The following is a 15,335-nucleotide window of genomic DNA, read 5'->3' as shown; positions in this document are numbered from 1 at the left end:
TGGTGCGGTGCCGGACACCGGCGCCAGCTCCTGCCTGCAGAGTGATCCTCCACCCTCCATCCCAGGCAGCTCGGCACAGCAGGTATTACCAGACACTATGGCTATCTGGTGGGATGTTATGGGGTAGGGCTATGTGCTGTGTGGGGAGGCTAGGTATATGCTGGGAGTGGGGGAGACTACTGCTACAGTATGTGCTAATGGCGGACTACAGCTATGTGCTGGGAGGGGGATGGGGACTATGGCTATTTGCTTGGGGAGGTGAGGGGCTATGTGCAGGGGGGGGACTATGGCTATCTATGCTGGCAGGAACTATTGTTATGTGATTGGAGGGGGGTGGGGACTACTGTATGACTGTGTTGGGAGAGGTGGAGACTACGGTTATGTGCTGGGGGGACTACGGCTATTGCTTGGAGAGGTGGGGAGGCTATGGCTATTTACTGGGAGGGGACTATGGCTATGTGCTGGGAGGGGGATGGGGACTATGACTGTGCTGAGAGGGGGAAATAGCTATGAGCTGTGTTCTGTTGAGGGCTATGTTCTGAGGGGGGACTACAGCTATGTACATTTGAATAGGAGAGTTAGGTAGTGCCGTGCTGCAAGTATGGTGGTACTGCGTACTGGTAAGAAATTCCCAGCCGGTACGCAGTACCGCCGGGCCGCCACCTTGCAGACAGCGTGGAGAGAGGAGAGTGCACCAGTCTCCAGCCCCCTTCAGTCTGTAGACTGGTGGTTTCTCCCCTCTTTGAGTCCAGCGGCTGTGGCGGCATATACTCAAACGCCGGTTTGCGAGGCAGTCAGAGATCGCAGGCCGGCAGCCAATCAGGAGCCGCCGCTGCCGGACCATGAGCTCTGATTGGCTTATGGACTAGCACCAAAATCTGAGCTACAGGACGCCGCCGGAGCAAAAGGGGACTGGACTGAGGGCAGGAGAGGCGCGTGCTGCACTCTCCTCTCCCCAACAGTAGCAGCAGACAGTGCCGGCCCCAGGCAGCAGCAGAAGCATCAACAACAATGGTGAGTTGCACTGCTGGGGGCATATCTAGCACTGTGGGGGCATATCTGGCACTATGAGGGCATATCTGGCACTGTGGGGGCACGTGTATCTGGCAATGTGGGGGCATATCTGGCAACATGGGGACATATCTGGCAACATGGGGAATATGTGTATCTGTCACTGTGGGGGCATATCTAGCACTGTGGGGGCATGTGTAACTGGCAATGTGGGGGTATATCTGGCACTGTGGGGGCATATGTGTATCGCACTGTGGGGGCAATATGTGTATCTGGCACTGTGAGGCATGTGTGTATCTGGCACTGTGGGGACATATGTGTATCTGGCACTATTGGGGGCATATGTGTATCTGGCACTGCACTATTGGGGTCATATGTGTATCACACCCCCATTTTCATTGGCCACGCCCCATGTGGCACACCCATTTTTTGGTTTTCGGCATGTGCACAAAGTACCACTAAGATTTTTTTTCTACTTGCACCACTGGGTAGTTCGCTGTGCTGCACTTCTTTGCACTACTATTTGATTATACTACTTGGCCTTGGGTGGCATTGCATCCTCAGCCAGGCCAGGCACTGCTGTCTCCTCAGTGTTATAAGAATTACTGTGTGGGCATAATGTGTAAAGGGAACTGCTACTGTGTGGGCATGATGTGTATAAGGGTTACTACTGTGTAGCGTAATTTGAATTGGGGAACTATTGTATGGCCATGCCCCTTTCCCACAAGATCATGTCCCTTTTTGCACATGTACCTTCCCTATTTCAAATAAGGGGGGCGCCAGTCCCTTACTTTGCCAGGGGCGCCCAGTCCCCTAGATACACCCCTGGATATATCGGCTGCATATCGTCAAGTGTGTACCCAGCCTTACACTAACTGCTGCAGGTATGACTTTGACACAACTTTGAGTGAGGAGAATGGCTTCCTGGTTATCCCTAGGTAAAATGTAAGGCATATTAGGCTTGTGTATGTAGTAAAACAGTTTATTGGTATATAAGGACTATAAAAGAATTCTGTTTCGGTGTGTCATTACACAGGTGGAAAGCATGTGACTGGATACCAGGGCTTGCACCACCTATTGTACTTTTTTCCCAACTGCTTTCATTACGTGAAAGATGACACCTCTGCTCTTCAATACTTTATTATCTGGAAACACTGTGTAAATAAATAACCTGCAATCATTTAATAATGTTTCTGCCTTTGATAGCTGTGCAGAGACAAGGTATTCTCTAAGAAAATGACTAGGGGTACTTCATAAATGTAATTTGGCATATTTTAGGCATGAGACTCCAAATGTTAGAATAAATACCAGACTATCCCCCATAACATGATCTATTTGGAAACCTTATGTCTCGCACATTGTGGATAAAACATCCCATAGAACCTGTGTCTTTATATATACTTACTGTAGTTCATAGCAAGCTTCTGCTGTGATTTTGGAGCACAATGTGTGATTTCTAAATGAAACATAAAAATGTATTTCTCAAGGCCACTTTCCTCTCTCAGTAAGGGACATATTAAGGTTCTTTTTCTTCATAAAATCGTGTAGAATCAGCAAATTCTGCATAATTGTAAGAATTGTTGCTATGTACCTATAGCCTAATGCAGACTATACCATCGATGGTAGCCATGGTCCCGATGTGATATTTTTTTCTTTTGCCATTTACAGTGCTGTTTTTGTAGCTCAGGACTGCTGTGCTGTCAGCCAGCAGCCCTGCTTAGTCCCAAGCTCTTACACACTGCTGGGAATGGGATAACCTGCCTCCGTGACAGGCTGAGCTGTCAGTCACAGCCCAGCCACACCCCTGGCTCTTCCTCAGAAATGACGTTGCCAGCAGCCACAGATGTGCAAAAACACGATGGTAAAACCATTTATGGCTACCATCGATGGTCTGTGTCACCATGATGGCCCCTATAGTTTACACACTTTAAGCCTATGAAGGCTTACTTGCAGGAGAGAGATCTTCTGGTCCCTCTCCCGCAGAGTGAATTGACACTGTGTGCATGAATAGGTGTCTGATTCTTCCAGGCTCCTCCTAAAATCCAGGGAAGTAATTTTCAGGAACAGTGGTTATCGCTACTGGTCTCAATGTGGATTAAGTTTAGTACATAGCAAGGGTATTTTCATTCAATTTGAAAATTTCCGTTGCAATACAGTTTGTTAATAGGGGATGTAGTCAGCATGCCGGCGTTCAGGATCCTAGCGGTCAGGATGCTGGCGCCGGAATCCTGACTAACGGGATCCCAAATGTAAGTACCATTGAGGTTTAGGCTGCAAGGAGGGGGGGCGGGGGAGTTTAGGTTTAGGCTGTGGGAGGGGAAGGTTAAGGTTAGGCTGCGGGGAAAGAGGGTTAGAATTAGAGGTTCCTTTTGTGCGGCACCCCTGTCGTGATTAAGACCAGCCGCGATGCCAGGGTCAGTATTCTGACCACCGGCATCTTTACCGGTCTCCCGTACCCAACCCGTTAATAATCGCAGCAGTGTAGCGATTATTAATAGATAGGCCACTAAATTATTCAGCAATGCTTCTAACAATTTCTCCGTGATGATCATCTGTGTGTATTACATCTGTACCAAACAGCAGCAATAGAAGGCTTTCATCTTTCTGATTTGCGGAGCTTCTGCATAACAGTTGCCATATTATTTTTATATTGAAACTCATTTCTTATCCTGCAATATGTTGTTATATTATTACATATATATTTAGTTATTTTCTCTTTCCTACAGTTCTCTAATTCCCTTTCTCATTTCAATAGTTCAGTTTCCCAGATTTTACACTGCAAAGTTATATCAGCAAAAAGTTTGTTTTTTTCCCCCTCAGTATTTTCAACTGTTAAACTGCTGTAGTGTTATGTTGCTGTGCAGTAGTTTTTTATTTTCTTTTGAGTTATTGGTTCTTTTTATATACTGTAGTATAGATGATTCATACTTTAGCAATGCAGAAGTTCAGAATATTATACATTGGAACGGATTTGTGCTCCGCTGGATATATTAGATTTTGTTTCTTCCTCCTCAAGGTGACATTTTTTTTTTTACAGTATAGGTGTGTTAAGTGTTTTGTTTTTTTCTCCTCTGAAGGTCTGCCATGTGTAGACCATTTACATGCTGGAATCATCAATTATAAACTGCCCTGTGTTTTTTATCCCCTTCCTCTGTTGCAGTTTGGGACATTATTAGACATTTTCTGTACCAATTTGATAGCATTTTCTCTGGTCTTTTGAAAAACATTATATGTACACACTGATTTTATTTATTTTTGCTGGACAAACAACACGGTAACATTATAATACCAGTGACAAGCTGCTCTGTAAAAGTACAAGATGATCTTTAATGTGTATTTGCAGTTTGCAGACTATTTATCCAATTTAATCGTAAAAGTAGGAGTTCAGTTTTTCCACATAGTCTGAATTATAATATATCTAAGAACCAGCGACCATTCTGAACAGTAAATCATGTGGCTGCACCTGCATGAAGGTTGTGTTGATGTTCATAATGTGGGGTTTAGTTTATTTAGTTTAGGGTTGGGAAAAGCACAGTCGCCATGGTGATAAAAAAAAAAAATCTTGCTGATGAATGGAGCGTGTCCCTTTTCCCCACACGATAGTCTCCCAGCTTCCCCAGCCGCTGCACTCCATGCACACTGCCAATGACTGACCCGCACTCTATCAATTAATTTTACTTTTGTTAAAAAGAATAATATAAAGTGCCAACATACTGTGCAGTGCTGTATAGGTCATCAGAATTAATTCCTGACATTAAAGGCTATCCAATCTAGCTGGCTGGAATGAAAATCTGGTAATGTATGGGGGCAAATAACAGTTGACCATTTGCTCCCTAACACTGGCGAACAGACAAAAATGGGCAATAAGAAAAATTGGGTACGTTTGATATAACCAATTTGTAATTTGCTCTCATACGTTACCGGATTTTCATTCCAGCCAGCCAGATTGGTTAGATAATGATGGTGTGTAGGTCCCTTTAGATCTCCTAGTCACTAAGGGGCGTATTCATTTAGTGCCAGTTCTTTCAGGTGAAAAACTGCAGTTTTCGGCTGTTTATAGGTCAAATTTACATTCGACCTATTCAATGCCCGTGCCATTTTTTGGACTGGTCAAAAAAAAAAACAGCACGGGCGAAAACCACGTGGATTGGCGAATTTGCCACCGATCCATGTGTTTTGGTGAATACCCACAAATTCACCTACACACTTTCGCCCGTTTTTGGGTCAATTTTCCCCCGTGCCGATTCGTCCACAATAAAAAACGAAAAGGCATGGGTGAAAAGTGACTCAAAAATGGGCGAAAACGCCTGCAATTGAATACACTGACGTCTAATTAGTGCCGTTTTATTGGTTAGCCCCCTAAGTTCTAATACATAGGTCTGGGTCTCATTGTGCTGGACACAGCTGGGGTAAATTTCCTAAGATGGGAGTTCTATTTAAGGTGGGATGTTGCAACCAGTTAGACTCCAGATAATGGGGCTAATTCAGGTCTGATCTCAAATCACATTCCGGACAGAATTTTTGCAGGGGTGCCGCATGCGCAGCGGGCCCTACTCCGCATGCGTCCGCATTTTCTGCGGGGGCCGCAGAAAATGCGGTCGCCTCTGCCTGTCAATCAGACAGAGTCGGTTGCAGGGCAGGAGGGTGGCGGCAACTGGGTGGCCCCCAGCATGTGTGCAAAAGGATAGCAAATGCTGCTGATTAGCAGAATTTGCTATCCTTACTGAATTGGCCCCATTATCTTCTAGAAGGTGCTAGATGGATGAGAAGTAGAATCTGGTTGATATGGGCAACATACCATCTTAAATAGAACTCCCATCTTAGTAGATTTACACCTATGTGGAATGTCTCCCAACATTTTGTGCCCTCCACTTGTTATGGATGGACTAAAAGCTACAATATTGCCATTTAAATGATTGCCCCTTTAAAACATTGGTCAAACTCGCCATATAATCGCCGATGCCGGCAGTACTGTTACATGAGGCATGTTATGGTATATTGTGTTGTTGTACAATGTATTGTGTATGGCGATGTGATACATTATATTGCTGGGCTGCACCATTGTTTAGGTGTGTACTTCTCTTTAGGTATCAGCTCAGCGTGGCAATAGAAAATATTTTTCACAGTGATTAAAGAAAAATGCCTAGGCAGGGGAGAGATACTGCCTCCATAGCAATTCCAGTTGGAAGCTTCTACTGTGCTTCGTAAATATGTATTAACTAGTTGCTCGTTGCTCAGAGCCCCTGCGATGGCCACTGCCAGCAGCAGGGCTTGAGCAATGGGGAGAATAAAGCCCTGTACACACAAGGAGATGTGTGCTGAGCGATCTAGCACAGACCGCTCAGCACACATCTCTCCCCCCGCTCAGCACACATCTCTCCCCCTCGCTCAGCACACATCTCTCCCCCTCGCTCAGCACACATCTCTCCCCCTCGCTCAGCACACATCTCTCCCCCTCGCTCAGCACACATCTCTCCCCCTCGCTCAGCACACATCTCTCCCCCTCGCTCAGCACACATCTCTCCCCCTCGCTCAGCACACATCTCTCCCCCTCGCTCAGCACACATCTCTCCCCCTCGCTCAGCACACATCTCTCCCCCTCGCTCAGCACACATCTCTCCCCTCGCTCAGCACACATCTCTCCCCTCGCTCAGCACACATCTCTCCCCTCGCTCAGCACACATCTCTCCCCCTCGCTCAGCACACATCTCTCCCCCTCGCTCAGCACACATCTCTCCCCCTCGCTCAGCACACATCTCTCCCCCTCGCTCAGCACACATCTCTCCCCTCGCTCAGCACACATCTCTCCCCTCGCTCAGCACACATCTCTCCCCCTCGCTCAGCACACATCTCTCCCCCCCCGCTCAGCGCACATCTCTCCCCCTCGCTCAGCGCACATCTCTTCCCCCCCGCTCAGCACACACCTCTCCCCCCCGCTCAGCACACACCTCTCCCCCCCGCTCACCACACATCTCTCCCCCCGCTCAGCGCACATCTCTCCCCCCCGCTCAGCACACATCTCTCCCCCTCGCTCAGCACACATCTCTCCCCCTCGCTCAGCACACATCTCTCTCCCCTCGCTCAAATCTAGAGTCCGCTATAGCGACGCGCGGGGTTGTGCATTGCTACCGCTATGGGCATACACACAGAGAGATCCGTGCTTAATTTCTAAGCAATCTAGTCAGATTGCTTAGAATTTAAGCCCGGATCTCTCCATGTGTACCCCCCTTACCAAAGATATCTAGAATTTCAGATCTTCTCCCTTTTGATAAATAGGCCCCTTTTATAGTTGTAATGGATACAGCTGCAGTACACCTCTCATTACTTGTAGTTTCAGAACAAATATGAGGTGTGGCCCTACTGAAAGACCAAGGTCCACATGAGATGATACCCGTGTATATATATATTATGTTGTATTTATCATGGGACTTTTGAAAATCTCTAAAGACATTAGGAAATTATTAACACACATAGTAAATGGAATGCTCTGCAAAAGAGGGAGACCGGAGGTTTACAAACTGTAATATGGTCCTCTCCTAAAAGAACTTACCCTGCTTTTTATGAAGTATACACAAGCAAGATCTTCACTGCTCTATACACACTCATATCTGAAGAGATCTAATCCTTGTGCTTTTTGCATCACCATACATATGTATTGTATAATGCAATGCAAAATATGCTCTATTGTATATTGGCCTGTACTGTACTTCTGTGAACCATTTTGTACTTCACACACACACACACACACACACACACACACACACACACACACACACACACACACACACACACACACACACACACACACCTCTACCTACACACCCCTTATAAGGAGGATTGTAAGTATTTCCCTATGTATACAGCCTTGTATAGAGGATTCTCTGCACCCTGTCAGAAAGTGGGGCTGACAACTATATAAGGGAGAATATCCTGTGTTTGGGTTTTGATCTCTGTGTCCCACAGATCTTGCATCCTCCTCAAATTCCTTTTCCTTGTATGGCCAAATCCCAGGCGGGAGGACAGGCTGGAGAGGAGAGAGTGCCTTCCCCTATTGGCTGCTCTGCTCGTTTGGTTTTAGGACCCTGGGAAGGTTAATGCAAACCTTCCCTGTGTCCTGATCCACAGAGGAGAGCTCTGAGTTGCTGTCTTACTCCTAAGCAGGTAAGGGATGCATGAATTTCCCATATTAATGCTTTCCTATCCTCTGCCCTGCACCGCTGTCTCAATAACTTTCACGATACAAAGTGACTAAACACTTTCCCCACCCGTCTAGTCTTTCTCCTAACTTTTCTGTCAATTACTATAACAACCTACTTTTATCTTTGTCTTCTTAACAGATATCCCTTTAAGCTCCTGATATATTTATATTGTATGTCTTAGTCTTTCTCCGTACAATTGTAAAGCGCAGCGGAATATGCTGGCACTACATAAGTAACTGTTAATAAATACAACAGTAAGAACACATGCCTATTTATCATACAAATAAGACGTCAGGCGTTGGGCTATTACTCACAGTTTCATATGTAGGTTTTAGATCCAATATACAAAAGTGCCAAAGTCTAGAAAGACAGCAGAGTGAATCATTGCTGCTGTTAGGTAATGCTGTTGCACATCTGACATGAGTGATAAGGGGTACTAATTAATGATGTACTGATGAGTGGGATATCTAGGAGGAATAAGTATCTTTTACCGACAGACACAATGATTGCAGTCAGTATACTGACAGCGGAATCCTGTCTGTCAGAATCCTGGCATGGAGTCCCCTCGCGGGCTTGCTGCGCTTGCCACTCTTCAGGCCAGGTGGCTTGCTTTTTTCGCCACAGCTTCTAATACCACTCGGTTGGTGACATGGACCCACTAACAGAGTGGGAATACCCGGCGGAGGTCAGGATTCCGTCCGGTGGTATTTCACCGGTTGTCGGGATTCCGACGTTGGTCTCCTGTACGCCAGGATCTTGACAGGCAGAATTTTAACTGCATACCATCTAGGGTAGTGTGGGGAAAGATGGGGATTTTTTTTTTATATAATTTCCCATAGTTTAGGCATGATTCTTCAAATAAAAATATAAATTAAAAAAACTCTTCTTTAGAAAACCATGAGCCACAAGCCTTCTGAGTAATGGATCCCATGTCATACCTGAACATAGCACATTGTGTTATACATGAAATACCCCTGTTGCAGGTTTGTAGTAGTTGCTTTGCTATATAAATAGAACAAAGTTACTTTACACACCCCAACTTACTGTGAGAGTCACTGACCTGTTAGACAAGGTCTTGTTGCTACTTCTGCTTGCTAGCAGCTGTTTCCTTCAGGCGATTACACACTTAACCTGTGTTCGAGGATAAAGGGGGGTACTCACGGAGCGATATTCTAAGCAATCTGACTAGATTGCTTAGAATATCGGCAGGATCGCTCCGTGTGTAGCCCCTTCGGCGATAGCGATGCGCGGCCCCGCACATCGCTATCGCCGCTGCTAGATTGGCCTGCATGCAGGCCAATCTAGCGGGTCGCTCACTTCACCCGCTGGGTGAAGTGAGCGGCCCCCCCGTCTCCCCCCGCACGCTCAGCACAGATCGCGCTGTGCTGAGCGGCAGGAGAGATGTGTGCTGAGCGGTTCGCTCAGCACGCATCTCTCCTTGATCGGCCCGTGAGTACTGGGCTTTACTTTGAAAATGACAAAAATAATAACGTGTCAATCTCACTTTATTGCCATTTTAGCACTACCTTCTGCTCTATACAAGTATAATCTAGAACCCCAGTGTGCACAAATGGGCTGTAACTTATGGCAACGTACACTGAGCTAAACTGGTTACCATGGGTTATACATTGTTTATACTCACATCTGGCTCCAAGGATTTCCATATGTCTGAAAAAGGCAAAAATCTGGGAGTTCTTCCCAACTGGGCTAATATACATTCTATCATTTTCCATAACCAAAGTGAGACACACGATTATTGTAAACAAGTGTTCCTTTGCTATGTTCCAAATTTAAGCTGGGTACACATGTATACAATCAGCGGCTGATGGGAGTACGATCAGCCCTGCAGTGTGGCCCCCTGTCAGCTGCCTGTGAGCACTGTACACACTGTGCAGACATAGCACAGTGTATATGGGCTTTAATGGGACCGGCTGGTCGAACCTTTAAAAATGAAACCGTACATAAGATTCGTCGACCCGATCTCGGCCATTGCAGGAGTGTTCTAAGCCATTTAGCAGCTAACTGTCCTGCATCAGCACTGCATACACGTGTATTCAATCATTGGCCTGTTCTTTTTATATGAAAAGAACGTCTGTATAATTGTATAACAGAGCTACATACATATCGCCAGGCTTCCAGACACAAAATAAAATGCATTATTGTAAAATTCTGCAAAAACCATCAAGTCTCTGTAAGTTACTGTGTTGTGCAGGGTGTGCGACGTGGTAAGAAATTCAGAATTCGGAGAGGCACTTTGGATGCCCTTAAATGGTTTGGGTGATATGTATCAAACCTTTAACTGAGATAAAGTGGATAAGTTTCTACTATCATTTATCTAGCAGAGTCTATAAAATTGCTTTAAGAAGCTTATTAGTTGCTATGGGCAACTTCTCCACTTTATCGGTCTTCAAGATTTGATACATCTCCCTGTATCTGCAAAAGGAGCATACAAATGGTGATTTATCATAATTGGTGACAAAATAAGCAATCTGCCATTGAAAAGATGGATTACTGGGGTCTGTGTATTAACAACTGCCAACCATGATTACAAAATGTATAGTAAAAGAAGTTCTGTTAGATCTGCAACAACTTGCCATTGGTGCCAACCACTCGGAGGCATCATGCATGTCCTGTACATGTAATGCAGTCATTGTATATTTGCCAACCATTCTAATTCCAGAATCAATCCCCAGGAAATTTTCCCCTAGGGAATTATCCTTCTTTTTTTGGTATTGGTCTACAGTGGCAGTACTTGTTCCTCATCAGGGCCCTACACACTGATAGATCCGCCGCTGAGCTGCCCGACGGCGGGTACGGCCGACGGGCGACCCCGGCGGCGGGGCGGGGGGGGAGGGGGGAGTGAAGTTTCTTCACTCCCCCCGTCACCCGGCTCCATAGCATTGCAGGCAAATATGGACGATCTCGTCCATATTGGCCTGCATGCACAGGTGACGGGGCAGCAGCAATGAACGAGCGCTGGGCCGCGCATCGTTCATTGCTGGTGCCTCCACACTGACAGATATGAACGGTATCTTGTTCGTTAATGAACGAGATCGTTCATATCTGTCAGTATTGTCTGCCAGAGTGTAGGGCCTTTTTAATATAGGATTAAATGCAACGGTCACTGCCAATTTTCTTATTTTGATAAATATATAATCATGAAGCCCAAACAGGAGTATCTAGATCACATTTTTTACCTTAACCCAGTTGTGTAAAGCTGTCATGATGTGGAGCGCAGTGCACATGTATCCTCTGAGAGTACAGCTGCATGAGCTTCCGTGCACCTGCTCAGCAGCTGGGTCCCTGACAAAATGTTGCCAACTACTTTCTTGTTTTCATTTATTGTCTCAACACCTTTCTTCTGTATCTTATTACATGCTGTTTCACTGACTCCCACATCTACCTTAAGTGATAGTCAGCAGCTGTATTGTAGTTCTAAAAAATAAAATGATGCATTATAGTTACCATATGTACATATTTTGAGAAACTGTAAAGTTCAGACGTACTTCTTGCAAAGCCAAATAAAACCCCTTTTCCACTGACCTCTAGATCCCAGGTAATTGCACGTGAACATGCATCAACCTGGGAAATTGCTCAGTGGAAAAGGGTCCACCCGGGTCCAGTGAGACAGGTTTCCAACCCTGGTAGCTAGCAGAAATTTATTCAGCAAGGACCTGAGTTAGCTGCAGTGTAAACGGGTAACCCAGGTCGTTGGGGGAGAACTTCTTTCCTGGCGCAAGGAGATGTCATCTGTGAGTACCGGCACTGCACCCTTGTACAGTGTGAACAGCGCCGGTCCAGGAATAACCTGTATCCGCCCTGGGGTCTGTCTCAGGTCTGACCCGGTTTGGAACTGTTTGGCTGGTTATCCAGGCTTAATACATCTGCCTATCAGCTCCTGTTATTTTTCAAACCTGTAATGATTGGCTGGTGCATTATCACCGTCCACTTATCACTTCTTTATCACTTCTCCAGGCGTAATACATCTGCCCCACAGTTGCAAATCCTGGTTCAGACACGGGACTTAGGTGGAAAACGGGTATAAGGGAAAGTGGCTGTATCGCCATAGCACACAGCAACCACTAAGATCTTCGCTTTGATTAAAGAAACTTGCTGATTAAATGTGGTGAGCGAAGTGGTACATTATTGAGGTTACATGTGGTTGAACGTTAAAAATAACACAAGAAAAATCTTGTTTACGTTTTATACCTGTCAAACTTTTCCAGTGTCTACCATTTACATGTCAACCTATTGACCCTGTCCACCATATGACCCCATCGACTGAAATGACTGTCGACCCAATGATCCACACCCAAACTACAGAGCCCATAAACTCCCAAGTATATTACTTTTAATAGTCAAAGCCAGACTATATAGAAATACAGTATACTGAACAGAGTTTATGACAAAATAAGGGACATTTTAGGAAAGTGATCACTTGTGTAACTAGAGAGCCACTTCCTGCATGGAGCACAGATTCAGCATCCTGCCATCCGGCAAGAGCAAGTGCTGTCGGAATAACATGTCTTTCTGTGAATCTGATGTTTGCTGGTCTTCCTCGCACCTCTATGGACGATTGCATAGTGCTTACCTCAACTGTTCCAGGGGCACTGGGTCTGATTCTGAGGAGGGAGTAAAGCAAAAAAAGAGCAATTAACTGAGCACCTGGACAAAACATGTTGCAATACAAGAGTTGCAAGTATATTTCATTTTTTGCGTGCAGGTTAAATACTGGTTGCTTTTGCATGTAGCTCACAAATGATGGGCAGCTTTGTTTTTACACTGCAATTTAGATTTCAGTTTTGACACTGCCCTCTCAAATTAAAATCTCTCTGTACATTTTAAATCTGTATCACCTGCAGTGTAACATGGTTTTGACAAGGTGCAATTACTTGTTTTTTATTTTTGCTTTACTTCCATCTCCGAATCATGCCCTGGGGTGTGGTACAGAAGATCTACACTATTTAGGTTGACAGATGGTTCTAATCTTGTATGTTTGGTAATGTGTGACCACCATCAGTACAAACGTATATAATTGCCACGCATCAAACAGGGTTGCTTGCTACACTAGCCACAGGTTACTAATCACAATAGTCGTCCCCTTGTATAGTAAATCAAGTAAATGTTGGGAAAACGTATTAAAAAAAAAAAAACTGTGTCGACCAATCTTTTGTACCTGTCGACCTTTCCTCTGTAAACCTTTTGTACCTGTCGACCGAATGCACGTTGACCTATTCACTGTCAACCTATACACTATATATAATCCGGATACCCATGCCTACTATGTGCACATCACCTGGAATTGAACCTCCCTTGTAAACACGCCTGCTCAGGCTATGGAGGGTTAACTGTGCAAACCAATAAAAAGCCACAATTAGAGACTGGCAAATATATTCAGTTGGTTAACACTTTTATCCAGCTGAGAAAGCCACTACCTGTTTAGCAAAATTGTAGGAACCACAGCTAAAAAGGCAGTAGGCAATGATGTGCTTAAACTGATGCATTTATATTGGGCAAATCAAGGGCAAGCATAGCTTATTGAGAAATGGAATTCCAATTTCATCCCAAATAGTCAATGAAAATGTATAATCCTAAATAATACATACTATATATCACACATAGAAAACTATAGGGGAGGGATTCTGACACCTGTAATCCTCCTCCACCTGGCGGCCTATGGACATCAAGGAGTGAATTTATTAAGCTGCAGAACAATATTGAACAATATTATAATAAAGAGGCAATATTAGTTAGTATTTACATTTTTTTGTGGCTATATAAATGGTGCCCACATCATAAAATTGATTACATGCGTTTTATCGGCGGATGGGATGCCCGCTGTCAATGTCTCGACCATGACATCCTGCCCGCCAGAATGCCGTCAGCGAGGCATACACTAAGAGTCCCCTTGCAGGCTTACGGCACTCGCCACACTGCGGGCTCGGTGGCTCACTGTACTCGCCACAGGATCTATTCCCATTCTGGTGCGGCATTGTCTGCTGTCAGGATTTTGGCATCTGTATCCTCAGTGCCGGGGTCCCGACAGCCGACATTCTAACTACATCACCATAAAATAAGGTTCCTCCTATTATAAAAACATTTTTAAGTTCCAATTAATTAATATTGCCCCTTTTAGTAAAAACTGCTGACAATGCAAAACAGTACTGTAAATACTATGTCCTAACTGCTTCGTATTCACCAAGCTACCTCTTACAAATAGTGTTGCAGAAAATAAACCCCCAATTGTAAAAATATCATTTTGTCTAACAAAAGAACTTAAGTACATTTTCTTTAAAGAGATTTTCAATTGCTGTCCTACTTTTGTTACTAATACCCAGGGCCGGTTCGAGCGCTTGCAGCGCCCCGGGCAGGCAATGGGGGTGTGGCTTCATACAGGGGGCGTGGTCCGTTAGCCCCCTGTACAGTATGAGCGCCGCTGAAATGATGTGCGGTGCGCGATGACATCGCGCACCGCACAGCAAAGGTCCTCTCCACAAAGGGAAACTAGACGCTACGAAGGTCCTCTCCAGTAAGGACAGAAGGTCCTCTCCTACGAAGGACAGTAAAGATCCTCTCCACGAAGGGAAACTAGACGCTACAGCGGGGGGCAGTGGGACAGACCGGGCAGCGGGGGGCACAGCAGCAGCGGATCTTGCCATGGTGCGGCGCCCTCCGGAAGGCGGCACCCCGGGCAAAAGTCCTGCTTGTCCGTGGCAAGATCCGCTACTGCTAATACCCCTTTCACATCTCTAATGCCAGATCCCACCCGGGAATTGGAAACGGGTCCTTCCCGGGTGGGATCCGGCATTGGACCTTAAGATCTGGCTTCCCGACGGGTCGGTTGCCATAGCGGCAGGGGTCGGAGCCGACAGCGGGGGTGGAGGCGGCGCTGGGAGATGAGCTCATCTCCGTGCCGCCTCTCCCTGTGTAGTAAACGGGCCTTGGGTTGAACCCATTGAACTCAATCTGGACGGTTTTCCAGGAGCTGCATGCACGGCCGGCGGCTGCGTGATGTCACTGAGTGATATGAGCGGTCATATCGCTCAGTGTGTATGGGCGGCCGCCGACCGCCCTGCCCGGGAGATGAAACACTAGACAACATCGCTCATAGAGTGACATCGTCAA

At 45.8% G+C, this 15,335-nt stretch overlaps 1 protein-coding gene across 6 annotated transcripts in view; it reads left to right on the top strand.

The window, feature by feature from the left end:
• The window catches only part of MYL9 (myosin light chain 9), an 86,785-nt gene that overhangs the window by 48,933 nt on the left and 22,517 nt on the right, over positions 1–15,335 (top strand). Inside the window, exon 1 of one of the 6 annotated variants that reach the window (XM_063960335.1) lies at positions 8,067–8,172. The exons of the other annotated variants lie outside the window; for them this stretch is intronic. The gene's annotated coding sequence lies outside the window, so the exon portion shown is untranslated. Of the gene's footprint in view, positions 1–8,066; positions 8,173–15,335 lie in introns of those variants that run through there. 6 annotated transcript variants of the gene reach the window in all.

This window comes from Pseudophryne corroboree, chromosome 3 (genome assembly GCF_028390025.1).
Source record: "Pseudophryne corroboree isolate aPseCor3 chromosome 3, aPseCor3.hap2, whole genome shotgun sequence".
Lineage (NCBI taxonomy): Eukaryota > Metazoa > Chordata > Amphibia > Anura > Myobatrachidae > Pseudophryne > Pseudophryne corroboree.
The sequence above is the reverse complement of the archived record's forward strand: the minus strand, read 5'-3'. Positions and strand labels throughout refer to the sequence as shown.